The sequence below is a fragment of the Schistocerca cancellata genome, chromosome 1 (genome assembly GCF_023864275.1).
Source record: "Schistocerca cancellata isolate TAMUIC-IGC-003103 chromosome 1, iqSchCanc2.1, whole genome shotgun sequence".
Lineage (NCBI taxonomy): Eukaryota > Metazoa > Arthropoda > Insecta > Orthoptera > Acrididae > Schistocerca > Schistocerca cancellata.
The window spans coordinates 353044955-353065487 of NC_064626.1; the positions used below are offsets into that span (position 1 = coordinate 353044955).

General features: G+C 44.5%; 1 protein-coding gene across 1 annotated transcript in view; it reads right to left on the bottom strand.

Annotated features, from left to right (window-relative positions):
• Positions 1–19830, bottom strand: part of LOC126174014 (peroxisomal acyl-coenzyme A oxidase 3) — a 192559-nt gene extending 172729 nt beyond the window's left edge. The window contains exon 1 of the mRNA XM_049921002.1: positions 19695–19830. The gene's annotated coding sequence lies outside the window, so the exon portion shown is untranslated. The remainder of the gene's footprint in view (positions 1–19694) is intronic.
• Positions 19831–20533: the final 703 nt, after the last annotated feature.

The window sequence follows — 20533 nt, forward strand, 5'->3', positions numbered from 1 at the left end:
CGACGTGATGCTGCGAAAATACCGTCGCGTGAGAACTCACTGTTCAACAACTCAGACTACTCGCGACTGCAGTTCGAGAAAAAATGACCCCGGAAAAGGAGACGCAGCGTCACGAAGGTGCGGCGTCTACTCTTGCTGCATATCATTAAAATGCAATTGAAAATTGTTTCAGCATTTTACACATCTACAGCCCACCTTTGCAATGCAGGTCGAATACTATTAGCTCATGGATGGATGCAAACAACTAGCGACATGATTAGAAGAATTTCATTCCATTCGTGATTGGAGCAGCAATGAGTAAAGGAACATCTGCATCTGATTCTCTGCTCTAAAACAGATAGCAAATACCAATGTTCGAGTTTGATGAATGAAGAGGGAAACGGGCCAGGGGTGTCTATGTATAGACGTAGTTTCTTCAAATGTTGCCTGTGCAGAGCTTGTTGTTTGATTCAGAGGCTGTAATGTTGGGAAACAATTTTACTTGTCAAGGAACAATCATTCAGCAGTCACATACGTCATGGTCCAAATAAATCCTTGGAAAGTAGCAGAACTGGAAAAGTAGCATGCTGGAGACCACACCGAGCCATCGCTTTTACTGAAGGCAGGAGGTATGTTTCCAGCAGTACTCGCTACATAAAAGCCTAACTTGTTTTTGGACACAAAGGGAAGAATTGTCCTTGACGAATGTTCTGTCGTCCTATTACCGGTGCTGTGCGTTTGCATCGAAAGGTAAATTCAAAAATGGGATTTTGGACATGCCTACCGAACTCTGAAGTCACTTGTTTGAGTTAACTTTATGGCATTCGGTTCTTCAGTTCTCTACGAATCAAATCAATGAAGTTTGGTCTTCCTCCACTATTGCTATTTGGTTGGGGTATCTTCTCAAGAGTCGTATTTAGCCGCATCAGTCTGGATCACTGTTCCTCTCAATACACCTATTAATTTAGGAGTCATTAATAAGTGATTCTGAACACAGCTTCAGCAATAGAATATGCTCTCGCTGATGGAAGTTTGTCGTATTGAGTCACTCTATTTTCTCAGTTTACTACAACGAATAGCAAATGTTCTAGAATAAGATTTTCACTCAGCAGCGGAGTGCGCTGATATGAAACTTCCTGACAGATTAAAACTGTGTGCCGGACCGAGACTCGAACTCGGACCTTTGCCTTTCGCGGGCAAGTGCTCTACCATTTATTTATTTATTTGATCGTTGTGTTTGGTCGTTGCGGACGTCACATGACATCCGGTCAAGTTCGTTTGTTGATCGTTCCACTCAGATTTTTTTTTTACAGAGGCCAACCAGCTCTCTAACCGAACACGCTGAGCTACCGTGCCGGCGTCCTCACACCTTTACTTCTGCCAGTACCTCGTCTCCTACCTTCCAAACTTTACAGAATCTCTCTTCGCAGGAGAGCTGTGAAGTTTGGAGGGTAGGAGACGAGGTACTGGCAGAAGTAAAGCTGTGAGGACGGGGCGTGAGTCGTGCTTGGGTAGCTCAGATGGTAGAGCACTTCCCCTCGAAAGGTAAAGGTCCCGAGTTCGAGTCTCGGTCCGACACACAGTTTTAATCTGTCAGGAAGTTTCAGCAAATGTTCTGCTTGTCTGGAATATAAGAAGATTGCTACGGAGCACTGCTGATCAATGTTAACGGCTTCACTTACTCGGGATGAGAGAGGGATCTAAACACCTGTCTGCCCACCTGTTTAAATTTTCAGTTTCTTTTTCATAAATCAAAATGGTTCAAATGGCTCTGAGCACTATGGGACTTAACTTCTGAGATCATCAGTCCCCTGGAACTTAGAACTACTTAAACCTATCTAGCCTAAGGACATCACACACATCAATGCCCGAGGCAGGATTCGAACCTGCGACCGTAGCGGTCGCACGGTTCCAGACTGTAGCGCCTAGAACCCCTCAGCCACTCAGGCCGGCTTTTCTTAAATCACTTGAGACAATTTCTGATTCTCAGCCTCATTCTCGTTCAGTCTAAGCTGGACACCGACGAATACCTCTCTACGAAAAGATACTGTGTTCATGGAAATATCAATGTTCACGGAAATACCAACTACATAAGGGCAGCGAGGTTTCATTTGTCACTTATTGCAAAATTGAAGATAATTCTCATTTATTGATCCGTCTCAGTTTCACATTTTTAATTAGATTACTTGTTTCGATCATTCAGGATCGTTTTCTGGTCTAAGTAGTTGCGTCAGCAACCCGTCTCGTCTACTCAGAACCACATATCAAAGTACTATATTACAAAGCTTTGCGCCTGTCGGACAGTGCAAAGGAAAACTGGAGTTTTATCAGCCATTTGTATTCTACGTAACACACGATATTTCATATAACACTTCATTCTTGGAAGATCCATATCTCGTTTTTGTCGAAGTGTCATACAATATTTATCAGTTCTTCTCCTCAGACATATCCGCCAAAGAACAGGATACACTCCATTGAGCCTCCATCAGTGTGAGAGACCGAACGTATGCGGACACACTTGTCTGCTGTGACGTAACATTGATTCAGCTGTCAGTTGGGACATAATCTGCTCTGTGTTGACTCATCGCTCGCAAAGTCAACGCTTCATAAGATATCGTCGAAAACGTGCGCTGACTAGCAGCTGCGTAGTGTCGTGCCTCAAAAATTTACAATGAGATAAGTATCGGCGGAAATAAACTGACAGCTGCGTACTGTGAGTCCACGGTCTCGAGAACACGCGTCTCCAAAAACCTAGCATCGAGACTGAAATCGCTGCAAGGCGGATGGTGATCCTTTTTCTATAAATTGCTGGTAAAATTTCAAAATCCTGTATTCCAAATAGACTCAAAAGTCTGTTCGCCGTGTCAGATATGTTGACTGTCGATTATTACACTAGAATATGAGAATCCGGGGTGGCGGTAAGGTATGTTGCAACACATATTGAGAAAATCATCGACGATACTCTTCCACACACACACACACACACACACACACACACACACACACACAACAAGTCTTCAAGAATTTATGGCTGAGATGGACCGGTCCAGAAATTAAAGTAGCTTCAGTCTCCTTCCAGAGGTACAGCATGCGACTAGAGAAGTATGATAATTGGATGACACTCGGGAACACAAGGACGTAGAAAAAAATAGGAAGCCCTTACCTGTGTATAGTTTAACGTAAGCCACTCAAAAGAATGAAGGGAAAACGTGTATCAACGTCTGGTACGTTAGATCTATTTTGATATGGGTGGTACCTGTGAAGTTATTGCACTGCTTTAGATCTTCGCTTTCGATGCATACAACAACTAAAGTCATTCGCCATCAGTCGTGCTGTGTTATGCACTACAGTACCAGGTGACCCCTCACAAAGAAGTGATTACCGGCGGCTCAGTGTTCGCTAGTGACGTACACTGGCGGCAGCTGTCATTTGTGGACGTTATATACAACCAAGCACATGTAATGAGACATTTTAATGCAGTGCAAGTTGCAAATGCAGTCTGTTTCACCCAAGAAGGACGTATTCTCCGTCGCGTTGCTGCATATGCCAATATCTCTAGCCTTACATAGGTTTTGGACACGCTACAGGGAGGCAGGCCAGTGCACAAAGCGAGTTCGACAATGTCGCTGACGTTTTACAGCCCCACGTGAAGACCGATATCTGAACTTCTCAGCGTTGCGGCAGAACACTGCAAGACGATCTCAGAAGGGCCACTGGAGCCGCTATGTTCGATCAGACTCTAAGAAACAGGTTACGAGAAATCACCTTACAACCCAGACGTATACTGTTCGAGTGCCCCGCTTGACACGACAACTTCTCGCAGCTCGTCTACAGTTATGCCGTTCCCATGTCAACTGGCAGCTTTGTCACTGGACAAACGTATCATTCACAGACGAGTCCAGATTTGCTCTGACATGTGTTCGTGTGGGTAAGCGGTACCTACCGAATATTGTCCAGTAAGTCGACATATTCGGCCGAGGTTCTGTGTTGGTCTATGTGGGCATCAGTTTTGAGAGCCGTACGAATCTGGTCGTTGTCCAAGGGCGCCTAACAACCAGGCATTACATCGAACAGATCCTGTTAGACCATGTGGTGCCTGCTGCATACGGTCGTGGCCATTAATTCCTTCTCAACCATGAGAATTGCAGGGTCGATGCGGCGGGAGGCACCAGGGATGTCTTATGAAGCCTGGACATTAAAGCAATGGAAGAGACAGTAGTGAGTCCCGACCTAAACCCCATCCAGCATGTGTGAGACATGCCTGACAGACGTCTTCGTGGTGGTCCCGTTCCACCACAGACCCCCCAAAGAACTCTCAATGGCTCTCATTGAAATATGGGAATGGATACCACAGACTGATGTCCGGAACATGACACGTAGGTGTCAGATGATGATGAACGCTCTCGGAGAGCACACGTATTATTGAAGCTCTCGAAGTCCAATGAAAAGCACCCAAGAATACGGGACGAATGACTGTTTCCGCCGGCCGGAGTGGCCGAGCGGTTCTGAGTGCTACAGTCTGGAACCGCGCGACCTCTACGGTCGCAGGTTCGAATCCTGTCTCGGGCATGGATGTGTGTGTTGTCCATAGGTTACTTAGGTTTAAGTAGTTCTAAGTTCTAGGGGACTGATGACCTGAGAAGTTAGGTCCCATAGTGTTCAGAGCCAGGTTCGAATCCTGCCTCGGGCATGGATGTGTGTGATGTCCTTAGGTTAGTTAGGTTTAAGTAGTTCTAAGTTCTAGGGGACTGATGACCACAGCAGTTAAGTCCCATAGTGCTCAGAGCCATTTTTCTCAGAGCCAATTTTTTGACTGTTTCCACTTTGTTTTCCACACCTGTTAGTGACTTCAGTTCTTGTTATGTAAAAGAACGAGGATGTAATAATGTTTCGTTGTGTAGCTCATTTCTGAAAGATAAGCGTATAATTTGGTAGAATATTCAATCCTCAATTACAGCGCAATAGAGTATGACTGACTCCCAGGGTCATGTTCCCTAATTGTTTTGAGCTGTGTATGTACCTCAACTTAATGATCGTCATTCTTAAGCAAACCACAGATTTTTGCAATTCTTTCTAGATTTTTCAGCAGTTTACGATCAACAAGAACATCAACTGCGAGGACTCATGGAGGTTATTAAGAGTCACTAAGTCTACGATCTGTAAGCCATGTGGTATTTCTTTAGCTTCTGCCACACACCGTCAGGTGACTTGCAGAGTTCTGATGTAGATATAAATGTCATGGATGATGTCACGGAAAACTCTGTAATCACGCGAGGACTGATTTGTTCCTCAAAATCCTACTTCTTACAAATTTACCGCGATCTTGAAATATAAAACAATGTGTGTGACTAAAGCTGCCAACTGACTAGTTTCATAGACAGAGATCCACTCTACCAAGAGTACAGTTCGGTAGTTTTGGTACACTACATGGTAGAGTTACCCGTGGTATTGGTAGAATTGGTGGTGAATGAAATAAAAATGAATGTGTAAGAGAAAAAAATGGGAGCCGACGACTTCCGTTTGTTTTTTGTGTTTTTGTTTGTTTTGCGCATAATTAGAACCCACGTTACTCAGTGTTAGTCCGTTGTATTTTTTATAGCCTTAAAGAATATAAATCGCCTTTTATAAGTAATAAAATTTAGTTGATTGCATAACTTCTGCGCTTTTATGTAACCAAAGCAATTACTTTTGATGCAAGTACAGTTTACATGCACAAACATATGAAATATGTATATAATTATTGTTGCTATTTTGTACTCAGTACCATGTTCATCATGATGATCGAAAGCAAGAGTTTCCTGTTATTATTGATTAATGGGAAAGCTGTTTATGAATGACAGAAATATATTTTATATAAGTTCAACCAGGTATTGAAGTGATGTTTGATATATTTTTGTTTTGCGGCTTTTTTATTTTACCCTATTGTTGACGAAATTGCGTTTTCTAGCTCTATATGAAATATCCATAACGTTTTCTTTATTTTTGCTACAGCATCCCTCTGTTTTATGTTGCAAATCAACAATTTTCGAATAAAACCTGAATTCAACTTTGACAATTTCGGTTTTGTTATAAATACTGTATATTGTTAAGTCCTTAACATCGGTTTGTTGCAGGATTCTCGAACATATTTTCAGTTCGAATATAATGAATTTCCTTGAGACAGAGAAGTTGCTGTCCATGCATCAGCACGGCTTTAGAAAGCATCGCTCCTGCGAAACGCAACTCGCCCTTTTTTCACATGGTATCTTGCGAACCATGGATGAAGGGTATCAGACGGATGCCATATTCCTTGACTTCCAGAAAGCTTTTGACTCGGTGCCCCACTGCAGACTCCTAACTAAGGTACGAGCGTATGGGATTGGTTCCCAAATATGTGAGTGGCTCGAAGACTTAAGTAATAGAACCCACTACAATGTCCTCGATGGTGAGTGTTCATCGGAGGTGAGGGTATGATCTGGAGTGCCCCAGGGAAGTGTGGTAGGTCCGCTGTTGTTTTCTATCTACATAAATGATTTTTTGGATAGGGGGGATAGCAATGTGCAGCTGTTTGCTGATGATGCTGTGGTGTACGGGAAGGTGTCGTCGTTGAGTGACTGTAGGAGGATACAAGACGACTTGAACAGGATTTGTGATTGGTGTAAAGAATGGCAGCTAACTCTAAATATAGATAAATGTAAATTAATGCAGATGAATAGGAAAAAGAATTATGTAATGTTTCAATACTCCATTAGAAATGTAGCACTTGACACAGTCACGTCGATTAAATATTTGGGCGTAACATTGCAGAGCGATATGAAGTGGGACAAGCGTGTAATGGCAGTTGTGGGGAAGACGCTTCGGTTCATTGGTAGAATTTTGGGAAGATATGGTTCATCTGTAAAGGAGACCGCTTATAAAACAATAATACGACCTATTCTTGAGTACTGCTCGAGCGTTTGGGATCCCTATCAGGTCGGATTGAGGGAGGACATAGAAGCAATTCAGAGGCGGGCTGCTAGATTTGTTACTGGTAGGTTTGATCATCACGCGAGTGTTACGGAAATGCTTCAGGAACTCGGGTTGGAGTCTCTACAGGAAAGGAGGCGTTCTTTTTTGTGAATCGTTACTGAGGGAATTTAGAGAACCAGCATTTGAGGCTGACTGCAGTACGATTTTACTGCCGCCAACTTATATTTCGCGGAAAGACCACAAAGATAAGAGAGATTAGGGCTCGTACAAAGGCATATAGGTAGTCATTTTCCCCACGTTCTGTTTGGGAGTGGAACAGGGAGAGAAGATGCTAGTTGTGGTACAAGGTACCCTCCACCACGCGCCGTGTGGTGGATTGCGGAGTATGTATGTAGATGTAGATGCAGAAGTGCCGAGTGGTCTAAGGCGCTGCATTCATGGACTATGCGGCTGGTCCCGGCGGAGGTTCGAGTCCCCCCTCGGGCATGAGTGAGTGTGTTCGTCCTTAGGATAATTTAGGTTAAGTAGTGTGTAAGCTTAGGGACTGATCACCTTAGCAGTTGAGTCCCGTAAGATTTCATACACATTTGAACTTTTTTTTTATTGTTAAGTAACAGACAAGATTACTATATAGAAAAATGTCATACAGGTTTCCCAGCATTTTATATATCCCACTCAGTTTCTAGGCTGTCCACTGCTTCCGGTTTTTAAGGTAATCTAGTGAGACATTGATAGCATACGGAAAGAAAGCGATAGTTATGAGGTAACACCCGATAGGTATGCAGTACACCTAACGTACAAAATTGTCCAAATGGCTCTGAGCACTATGGGACTTAACATATGTGGTCATCAGTCCCCTAGTACTTAAAACTACTTAAACCTAACTAACCAAATGACATCACACACATGCATGTCCGAGGCAGGATTCGAACCTGCGACCGCAGCGGTCACGCGGTTCCAGACTGAAGCGCCTAGAACGGCACGGCCACACCTGCCGGCCTAACGTACAGGTACCGCGGGTACGACCTTAACAGTCCAAAGCTACTAGGAAAACTACCCTATTCGACGCTTGCTAATGGTAGTGTACGGATGCATACGGTAGTTTTACAGTCCTAGTCGTAGACAGAAAAAAGTTTTAGTCTTTTGGAACAGTAACCTTAAATCCTCTGCGGAACAAAAAAGCAACACTGGTTAGGGTGGGCAGGCAGCAGCAGCGGCTGCGGCAGTACAGACGGGCTGGTTGGGAGATGCAGGTGCGTGCGATCGCCACTGCCAGGGAAGGCACCTGCCGCGAGCTTACGGCGGCGCCAGCTCGGCGGAAGCGTGGAATTTCAGCTGCGAGGCTGCCGTGGGACCGCTCGCTGCCTGGCCGGCGCTGACTCGGCTGCGCCGGTCGCACCTGTGTCTGCTGCTGACGGCCGCCTCCATTGTTAACCACACCACGAGCCTCCCAGCTGCGCTGACTTTGCTAGCGCCTACTGTAGCGAAACGGGGTAGGTAGGGGGTGGGAAGGGGAGGGCGTGGAGGCCAAACCGTGCCACCGTCCTGCTAAGTTTCAATAATGTCCAAAAGGATGAGTGAAATGAGACAATAAAAGACTTACATAAATGAAGCAGGGTGAGAATAAGTTGGAACTATCTGTTTAATAGGTCACAGCTGCAAAATACTAACGCGAATTCTTTACAGACGAATGGAAAAACTGGTAGAAGCCGACCTCGGGGAAGATCAGTTTGGATTCCGTAGAAATGTTGGAACAAAAAAGTGGTTCAAATGGCTCTGAGCACTATGGGACTTAACATCTATGGTCATCAGTCCCCTAGAGCTTAAACCTATTTAAACCTAACTAACCTAAGGACATCACAGAACACCCAGTCATCACGAGGCAGAGAAAATCCCTGACCCCGCCGGGAATCGAACCCGGGAACCCGGACGCGGGAAGCGAGAACGCTACCACACGACCACGAGCTGCTGACTATTGGAACACGTGAGGCAATACTGACCCTACGACTTATCTTAGAAGCTAGATTAAGGAAAGGCAAACCTACGTTTCTAACATTTGTAGACTTAGAGAAAGCTTTTGACAATGTTGACTGGAATAATCTCTTTCAAATTCTGAAGGTGGCAGGGTTAAAATACAGGGAGCGAAAGGCTATTTACAATTTGTACAGAAATCAGATGGCAGTTATAAGAGCCGAGGGGCATGAAAGGGAAGCAGTGGTTGGGAAGGGAGTGAGACAGCGTTGTAGCCTCTCCCCAATGCTATTCAACCTGTACATTGAGCAAGCAGTAAAGGAAATAAAAGAAAAATTCGGAATAGGTATTAAAATCCATGGAGAAGAAATAAAAACTTTGAGGTTCGCCGGTGAGATTGTAATTCTGTCAGAGACAGCAAAGGACTTGGAAGAGCAGTTGAACGGAATGGACAGTGTCTTGAAAGGAGGGTATAAGATGAACATCAACAAAAGCAACTGGAATGTATTCGAATTAAGTCGGGTGATACTGAGGGAATTAGATTAGGAAATGACACACTTAAAGTAGTAAAGGAGTTTTGCTATTTGGGGAGCAAAAGAACTGATGATGGTCGAAGTAGAGAGGATATAAAATGTAGACTGGCAATGGCAAGGAAAGTGTTTCTGAAAAAGAGGAATTTGTTAACATCGAGTATAGATTTAAGTGTCAGGAAGTCGTTTCTGGAAGTATTTGTACAGAGTGCAGCCATGTATGGAAGTGAAACATGGACGATAAATAGTTTGGATAAGAAGAGAATAGAAGCTTTCGAAATGTGGTGCTACAGAAGAATGCTGAAGATTAGATGGGTAGATTACATAACTAATGAGGAGGTATTGAACAGAATTGGAGAGAAGAGAAATTTGTGGCACAACTTGACTAGAAGAAGGCCTCGGTTGGTAGAACATGTTCGGAGGTATCAAGGGATCACAAATTTAGCATTGGAGGGCAGCGTGGAGGGTAAAAATCGTAAAGGGAGACCAAGAGATGAATACACTAAGCAGATTCAGAAGGATGTAGGTTGCAGGAGGTACTGGGAGATGAAGAAGCTTGCACAAGATAGAGTAGCATGGAGAGCTGCATCAAACCAGTCTCAGGACTGAAGACCACAACAACAACAGTAGTGTCTTCACTGGAAATTGTCTACGGTGCGGCCTGGGTGCGTCTTTCTAAACGACAAAGCTTGTTAACGGCAATTTTGCCAACTCAGTTTCTACTCCGCCCCTATACAACATTGAACTGAACCTAAGCGAGCTTCAAACACTCTACAGAAGTGAAAACCTGTATAAACAAAAAATAAAGATTAATGTCAGCATACGATGGCATAACAGTTCCTATACAGCAACCTTGAACACCTACAGCAGCATTTCTGAGAAAAATACTTTTTAATAAATACACTGATGGAAAAAAATCGCAACACCAAAAAAATAATTAATGCAGAGTGATAAAGTTTTCGGATTGCATTTGTCTAGATAACGCTGCAAGCTCACAGGTTAATGTAAGCGAGAAACATCCACGGCAAACGTGAAATGCTGGTATGTTAATAACTGCCTGAATGCAAGCCGGTCTCCTTGATTGGGCCGATGGCACATGCTTTTATTTTAAAACTATTTCATTAATAGTGAGCGTTTACAATTTCTGTGTCTACTGTAGTGAAATGCAGAAGATAATGTTCAAGCTACACAGGAAACAATAACATTTATTACAATATCCGAGGATTCTATTGCACATCTGCTTCGGGTGGCCCATCGATAGCAACTATCCCCAAACACCATTTACATTCCAGAATGAGATTCACTCTGCAGCGGAGTGTGCGCTGATATGAAACTTCCTGGCTGATTAAAACTGTGTGCCGGACCGAGACTCGAACTCGGGATGAGGTCCCGAGTTCGAGTCTCGGTCCGGCACACAGTTTTAATCTGCCAGAAAGTACCATTTACATTGCTCTATTTCTTGCAACACTCCTGTAAATAAATTTTTTCTGATTTTTATATAACTTCTTTTAAGTTTTCCCTCATTCCCTTTTCTTTGTCGCTGTTGAAATCATAATCGGTAGATGTTAACATTAAGATCATATGGGATTAAAAACTATCAAATCGTAATTTGCAGCTGAAACAACTAAGCTGCATTGCACGAAATGTAAGCTTTCCAGTTTTATCGTATTTCACGCTGTATGCATTCTAACAACTTTAACTGTGATTTAGATTACTTTATGCTACAATAAATAAAGGTGCTTTCAAAGCTGCATGATCTGAGACATAAATCGAGGTCGAGGCATGTCGGGAAGAAGGCCATCTCAATATCCCAGCACATGTACTGCGGGCACACTGAACAGGCCCTGGCGATTTATACACTTTTTTTTTTCAACAAACAAAGCGTTTCTATGTAACGCTTACTTTCCACTTGGTACAGCAGAAGCGCCACCGATACCGCCGATACAGCTGTGCTGGTTGCGACAAGTCTCGCGCCACACTCTCCCCTCTGGTCAGGGAGCGACGAAAAGTGAACAGATTTTACTTATATACTCTGCGAGTCACATAACTTAATTTTGGTTGACATAATTAAATTTTGGCGTTAAAACTCAAAATGTACCACACTGCAAACGTTTCACTTTTCACTGACTGGTGCCCCACATTTGGTTCTGGCCTTAATGACATATTTACTTCAAAAAGACGTAGGAGTAAGTGGAGTATGTATGAAAGTAAAACGTCACAGATGAGGAAATTGCGAAAAAGGTTGACTGTGCCTGAAGATGCGGGGAGGGGGAGGGGAGACATTGCTTGAAATTTTCGCACGGGGCGGCAAATTCCCTGGAGTTGACCATGTCTTACAGCCGCACAGGCAGAAAGTAACGAGTTAGCCAGTTTAAAACATCAGAAACTGCAGACCCGTGGACTACTGGAGTACATCGACATTGCATCCTTTGCGATGGGATCTCAAAATGACCTCACGGAATTTCTTATGTTACCAAATAACGCCTTCATACAACAAACATATGATCAAAAGTTACGAGTGTGCTACGAGTATACAGCCGAGTTATCGTTTCCGCTTTGTGCGCAATATTTACACGAATGATCCAATCGCATTCTTCAAGTGCTACTAGTTGTCCTGTTATGTGCATTTGACGCTAGACTCCAAACCAGAGCTGTGAACCACTGGGCAGATTCTGCGCCAGTGCTTCGCCCCTGGAAGTGCTTATCACCATGTTTGTCATCACTGCATAAGAGACTAACGCTAGACCTCTTCAGCTAATTTCTATAGTGTGCAGAGAGAATGTACGTACTGTAGATGAACCAAACCGTTATGACCACTGGCCGCCGCGAGACAACATCGCGCGATAGCGCTGCGGCCACATGGCATGGTAAGAAAAGTACACTACTGGCCATTGCTACACCATGAAGATGACGTGCTACAGACGCGAAATTTAACCTACAGGAAGAAGATGCTGTGATATGCAAATTATTATCTTTTTAGAGCATTCACACAAGGTTGGCGCCGGTGGCGACACTTACAACGTGCTGACATGAGGAAAGTTTCCAACCGATTTCTCATACACAAACAGCACTTGACCAGCGTTGCCTGGTGAAACGTTGTTGTGATCCCTCGTGTAAGGAGGAGAAATGCGTACCATCACGTTTCCGACTTTGATAAAGGCCGGATTGTAGCCTATCGCGATTGCGGTTTATCGTTTCGCGACATTGCTGCTCGCGTTGGTCGAGATCCAATGACTGTCAGGAGAATATGGAATCGGTGGGTTCAGGAGGGTAATACGGAACGCCGTGCTGGATCCCAACGGCCTCTTATCACTAGCAGTCGAGATGACAGGCATCTTATCCGCATGCCTGTAACGGGTCGTGCAGCCACGTCTCGATCCCTGAGTCAACAGATGGGGACGTTTGCAAGACAACAACCATCTGCACGAACAGTTCGACGACGTTTGCAGCAGCATGGACTATCAGCTCGGAGACCATAGGTGCGGTTACCCTTGACGCTGCATCACCGACAGGAGCGCCTGCGATGGTGTACTCAACGACGAACCTGGGTGCACGAATGGCAAAACATCATTTTTTCGGATGAATCCAGGTTCTGTTTACAGCACCATGATCGACGCATTCGTGTTTGGCGACATCGCGGTGAACGCACATTGGAAGCGTGTATTCGTCATCGCCATACTGGCGTATCACCCGGCGTGATGGTATGGGGTGCCACTGGTTGCACGTCTCGGTCACCTCTTGTTCGCATTGACGGCACTCTGAACAGTGGACGTTACATTTCAGATGTGTTACGACCCGTGGCTCTACCGTTCATTCGATCCCTGCGAAACCCTACATTTCATCAGGACAATGCACGACCGCATGTTGCAGGTCCTGTACGGTCCTTTCTGGATACAGAAACTGTTCGACTGCTGCCCTGGCCAGAACATTCTCCAGATCTCTCAGCAATTGAAAACGTCTGGTTAATGGTGGCCGAGCAACTGGCTCGTCACAATACGCCAGTCACTACTCTTGATGAACTGTAGTATCGTGTTGAAGCTGCATCGGCAGTTCTGGGTACTGATTTCTCAGGATCTATGCACCCAAACTGCGTGAAAATGTAATCACATGTCAGTTCTAGTATAATATATTTGTCCAATGAATACCCATTTATAATCTGCATTTCTTCTTGGTGTAGAAATTTTAATGGCCATTAGTGTATGTAAGTGGAGCTCAGACGAATTTGGATGTGGTTTTGAGGCGGGTTCCCACATCCCAATATGTGAATACCGGGATAGTTCTCATGTTCAGACTCAGTTACGTGCAACGCAAACATTTGGAACACTTTCTCGCATTTGTACACAGAACGTATCCCGTACGTACGCAGATTGGGCACACTACTTCTGTCCTGGGAGTGGGGCGGCGGGAGAGGGAGGAGGGGCCGTTGATTAGGAGACTGCAGCACGGACGAATGACGCACTGTTCTATCGACGATACAGGCCGATATGAGAAATTCATTGATACAAGCGACTTTGACAAAGATCAGATAGTGATTCTTTGAATTTTTCCGTCATAAATACCATGAAGCTTTGGGAACGCAGCCGGATTACGTCGACTTCTTGCCACGATATTTCCGTTGATAACCATTCAGCCATCTACAGGTAACATGACTGAATGGTTGTCAGCAGGAATATCAGGGCAAGAAGTCGACGTAATCCGGTTGCTAACGCGAAACTTCGCGGAAAGAGTAGATTGTTATGGCCGGCGCGTGAGAACGGCTATTCGGAAAGGGCGAAGCTGGTCGCCTGTTCTCGTGCTGCTGCCGTTAGCGTCTACGCAAAGTGGTTGAAGGACGGTTAAAGCACGTGTAGGCGACAAGGTGTTGGACTCCCACACCTCATCATAGAATGCAGACGTCAGAGGCTAATCCGCTATGTGAAGCAGGACAGGCGGCGACCTATGGCAGAGTTGACATCAGAGTGCCATGCTGGTGCAGGCGTAAGCGTCTCGAAGCTCATCCTCGAGGGAACAGTATTGCACGTGAGGACTCCTACATGTTCCTACACTGACCTATTCGGGAGGACGACGGTTCAATCCCGCGTCCGGCCATCCTGATTTAGGTTTTCCGTGATTTCCCTGAATCGCTCCAGGCAAATGCCGGGATGGTTCCTTTGAAAGGGCACGGCCAACTTCCTTCCCCGTCCTTCCCTAATCCGATGAGACCGATGACCTCGCTGTCTGGTCTCGTTCCCCAAACAACCCAACCCAACCCCCTACACTGACCTAACGACATAGCCAGTTACGACCGCAGTGGGCACAGGGTCTTCGAGATTGGACCATGGATCATTGGAAACGTTTCATCCGATCGGACGAGTATCTCTTCACAACAGGTCGGCTGTCGCGTCCGGATACGCCGTCATCCAGGCGAATCAGCTGCGTGAAATACGCACCGTAGTATGGACGCAGGCCGGCTGGAACAGTATTATGTGCTGGTTGCGACAAGTCTCGCCGGTTCTTTGGTTCAGCGGGTCTTTGGTTGATTACGAAATATGTCGCTGTATTGATGATGATGGTGATGATGAGGTTTGGTTTGTGGGGCGCTCAACTGCGCGGTTATCAGCGCCTGTACAAATTTCGAACCTTTGCTCGGCCCAATCTCGCCACTTTCATGATGATGATGAAATGATGAGGACAACACAAACACCCAGTCATCTCGAGCCAGGTGAAAATCCCTGATCCCGCCGGGAATCGAACTCGGGACCCCGTATGTCGCTGTATTATGTTATGGCGACATTCACCGGGGTTTAACGAGACCTGTGGTAGATGCACCGTGAAACCTGTGCACCACTTGAGTACTAGTGCTGAGAACGCGGTTCGCTATGTGTTCGGTGTGTTCTTCGACGGCGATGACATTTTTCAGACGGGTAACTGCCCATGTCACAAGGTCAGAATCGTGTTACAGTTATTTGAGGAGTATACAGGAAATCACGTGTATGTTTGCCCACCAAATTTGTCTGATCTGAACCCGATGGCACATATATGGGACGCTAATGGGTACCAACCCCGCGTCCTGAAACCACGGGCCCGTAATTTACGGGGATTGCGCGACCTGTGCGTACACATCTCGTGCCACACATCCGATAATCTACCAAAGACCCTCTGAACCCGTGCCATGCATAATCGCTGCTGTGCTGTGTTTCAAAAGTGTATTGGTTGATTTGGGAAAGGAGACCAAATAGCGAGGTCATCGATACATCGGATTAGGGAAGGATAGCGAAGGAAATCGGCCGTGCCCTTTCAAAGGAACCGTCTCAGCATTTACCGGAAGCGATTTAGAGAATTCAAAGGAAACCTAAATCAGGATGGCGGGACGCGGGTTTGAACAGTCGTTCTCCCAAATGCGAGTCCAGTGTGCTAACCACTGCACCACCTCGCGCCATCCAAAAAGTGGACCAGCACCTATTACGCAGTGGGCCGCTACGTTTTGGCTCATCATGTGAAAAAATAAAATTAGCACACCTATTACGACACCTTTTTATTTTTACGGTTTTCAGTACGTTTTAGAAATGTATTTCGATTGTCAAGTGCTGTGGAATCAACGTTTGTTTTAGCGTAACTAAAATTTGTGTAGTGTTGGGTTCCTCCCGAGTGCTCTCCGATTGTAGTCAGCGTATGAAGAGCATACGACAGTATAACGCGTTTAGAAGTCACGTTCATTCAGATGCAAATCCCACAGCACTTCAGACTCGGAATAACGGCTTCAAATGCTTCGTGCTTTGCACAGCAAAGTAAATGCTGCATTAGTTTGTTCTTTTGAATCTATGTTTACACAGATAAAACTTTGTCACGGACATCGTGTGTTATGGATAAAATCAAGCAATAAAGAGGGAAATTTGAAAAATCCAAAAGCATTCGTGTTACGTAAACCGGTTGCCGCAATATAGACTGGGGACACTCTTTCAAGTTACGAAACTCAGAAAATTGAAGATGAAAATACATAGTTGCCCTCAAACTGAGTTTGACTGATGCTTGTACATGCCTAAGTTATATTGTGATATAAGTATGCTGAGTCTATGTGGTCTATGTGTCTACCTATAACGCACTGATGATAGCTGTGTTATTAGCAGAAAACTGGATCAGCAATAAAATTCAGATGATATTAAGATCGAAACTGACCTCCTTTCTGTCCTGGATTACGTCACAGTCATGTGCACAGTTATTCCCATGAAATCAAAGTTTGCAGGAACGTGAAATAGAACGGTTGTGCGTGCTCAATCGAGGGTAAAGCGGGTTGCAGACTTCGGTTTAGTGGTAGAATAGTAGGGAAATGCAATCAGTCTACAAAGGAGATTGTATACAAAATACTCGTGCAACCCATCCAAGAATGCTATTTTGTCTAAAACTGACATGTGCAAATTCTTTTTGTTGTGTGTGTGTGTGTGTGTGTGTGTGTGTGTGTGTGTGTGTGTGTGCGTGTGTGTGGCTTTGCACAATATGGTGATGTACAAATTACATAAGTGCTGGATATATTTTGGAATATTCGAAAAATACAATCCTGCAACTTCGCAACAAAATCGCGCTCAATTTTCGATGGTAACAACACACCAAAAACACTAAGCCACAGTGGAAGAATAAAAATCGAAAACGGACGATAATGTAAAGTGTATCTTGAAAATCATGTGAATAACCGTCTGATGATGAACTTGCCAGTTCGAAACTGGTAACGGCGCTATTTACGTAAATAAATAGCAGTGTTAATAGTGGCTGGTTGCTGTTTTCTTCTTTGTAAGAATTAACCTACGCTATCCTAGAATATTGCAAGTGTGCGGATCCCGTAGTAAATAACACTGACAAGGGTGTTGAACACATACAAAGAACGGCAGCATGAATGGTCACAAGTGGTTCAAATGGCTCTGAGTACTATGGGACTTAACATCTGAGGTCATCAGAACCCTAGAGCTTAGAACTACTTACACCTAACTAACCTAAGGACATCACATACATCCATGCCCGAGGCAGGATTCGAACCTGCGACCGTAGCGGTCGTGCGGTTTCAGACTGAAGCGCCTAGAACCTCTCGGCCACACCGGCCGGCGAATGGTCACAGGCTTGTTTGATGCGTGGGAGTGTGTCACAGAGATGCTGAAGAAATGAACTGGGAGACTCTCTAACCAACTTTAAATGATAAACAACCCCCTGCGTGTTGTGGCCATAGAGAGCGTGAAGGCGAGATTAAGCTACTTACCATCCGCACTGATGCTTTCAAACAAACATTTTTCTCGAGTTCCATACAGATATGGAACGGAAGAAAGCCCTAATAATTGGAACAGTTTGAACAACTTGAGTTTTCATTATGTGGTTTTGCAGGACCACTTGTATGGGCCCTGTAATGACAGCTTGTCATGTTTTGTTGTGAATGATCCTTCTTTAGAGTTCTCAGGTAACTGCACAAACACATATGAAGTGTGCTTAGTGTAATTTCGGTTTTACAAACGTTTTTTCACTTCACAAAACACGGTGTACACGATGTTGTTGTCTAAAATCAAGTTGTTCAATAAACAACACGCACTGATGATAGCACAGAGGTGCCGAGACATTTTTTGGTAACAAGAAAAAACAGTGTTTTACATAAAAGGAGGAACCTATCTCCAATAATTTAACCTGCAAACACGGAAAAAAAATTCAAGAGCTGCAAATCCAAAAGGTGAATACTAATCTTAACTGATGTGTGCGCGGGTCCAATACGATCAATCACTGTGTATAGTAATCCAACTGAAAAAGAGTTCACGTAACAACGAAAAAGGGGAATATTGTTCAAAAGGTTTGAAAAGTTTGTTTATTTATTTTGATACCGAATCTCGTAATGTAAAACGAAATCGTTGTCTTTCAGAGGCTGATATTATTTCGCGAAGTTAGCGGGAAGAGCGCAGAAAAATGCGAGGAGAATGTTAACAGTATTCGTTTACTGAACGATGCCCATGTGTTGCCCGCCAGAAGGAAGCAATACTGCCATCAGACATTATCCTGTATTGAATTATAACGTGAAAGTAAGGAGACGTTCAGAATTTTCTTCAAAATCTATTGAAATATGAACGCGCGATCTAATTGATATGCTGTACGTAACGCCGGTGTGGCCCACCGGTTGCATAACAGTCACGCCGAAAACGGCGTTTCCGGTAGCGTCACGCGCTGTCTCCAACGATAATTGCGAGAAGTTTTCCCGGAGTTTTCCCACGATGTATTCCAAACGCGACAAGTAGATCAACTGAACAATATGAGTAACGGCAGAAATTAACCAAAGGTGACCAGATACTGCAAATTTTTTGCAAGTAGTTTCGAATCCTCGTCACATGCGAATTAGCGGACGGCAACGTTTCAAATGAATAATTTAAACCCATATACTGGCCAAATGGGTATTATATTTTTCACTAACGCTTGTCTGCAACTTTCTTGACATATTTCAGCAGCGATGAAGACAATGGAATCGTATTCGGCAAGTACGGTGTTCAAATGCCCGTTCGGGCATCCAGAATGGGTTTTTTCCGTAGTCCACCTTAGTCACTTTTGGCGAACATCAGAATGAATCCTTCAACGTGACAATGGTGAATTCCTTTCCGCATCCCTCTACAACAGAGCTGAGTCATTCAACTATTAATTTCCTTTCTTTCCTTGAAATATTTTCATTATAATACTACCGGCGACACTTAACAAATACAGACGCGAAAGTAATAGTAAAGCTGTTGTCTTTCCTGATCCAACCTGTAAGATGATCACCTCCTATAGCGACTTATTTTATGTACTGACGGAATATCATTCACATTTTAGGCTTGGTACGACACTGTATCCGGACTGGGCCTAAATAAGCAGATTATGCTGCAAAAAGTCTAGATAACAATAGCAGGTTCTGATTTTCAGTGCACAAAACTGTGTACAAGTAGACGTCGACCATTATATATACTACAGTTGCACATATTGAATAACCATGCGCAACAATTATGACTCTTCGTAATGTCAAAACATAGACGATAAAATAAAGTAGATGAAATTGCTAACTAGAGAGCTTCATAGACTGCTCCGTTCTGTGCAAAATACAACATGCAATAACAAAACAAAACTATTGTATGTACGATGTCTTGCGCTGCGTTAAATAGTTAACTCATCTTTCCTATCGCAAGCGCACACCATGTAAAAAGAAGACACAGTGGCTCGAATACATGTCAAAGGAACAGCGGGAGTGGGAAGTGTCTCAGGCGAAATCCGTGCGGACGTGTGCCTAAAGGTACTTACCTCGGTGCAAATTGATGCGGCTGGGGACCGCAGCGGGGCTGTAACAGGAGCTCTCCAGCACACACACACACGCAGCCGCGCTCTGGACTGTTTCCGCCTCCACGTGCCTCACACGGAGTGCCGCTATTCGCGCCAAAACAGCCGACTTAAAATGTTCAGCCTGGCCGCTCGCCGCGCCCTGCCGCCCCGAAGATAGCCGAAGCTGCGATCGGCTGTTTCCGCCGGCACAAAACTGACATTCGCCTCGCGTACGTCAGCGGAGCGGTCAGTCCGGCGGAAGCAGGGGTGTGCCTCGCTCTTAGAGCGTTCATTCTCTTACAATACATTGACCCGGACACTCGCTATAGCCGCTGAAAAGCGACGCACATTTCAATGGCATTACCTAAAAGCACATTATATTACAACGCGGTCATCAGAAATCTAATCCATATGGATACGGAAAGCAGAGCGTCTCTTTCTACTTACACACTCAGTAAATCACCACGCAATTCGTGCCAGATATGTTCGACGTTACAATACAGGGTGTCCCAAAAAGAATGGCCCGATTTTAACTTGTAATAATATTGAGACAAATGTCACTAGGTAACTGAAACAGTGCAAGATGTAATCGGCATGGTCTAGAGTTTCAGAAAAAAATCCTCTGGATGTCGCTACGAGCGCTGACCTGGAGGGTGGACATGGAAGATGACACTTTTATTTCACGGTTGATATTCAGCGATGAGTCAACTTTCCATATTAGCGGTAAGGTTCACCGTCATAATGAGCGTATATGGGGGCTCGAAAATCCTCAGAAACAATTGAACACGAACGTGATTCACCAAATGTGAATGTTTTTTGTA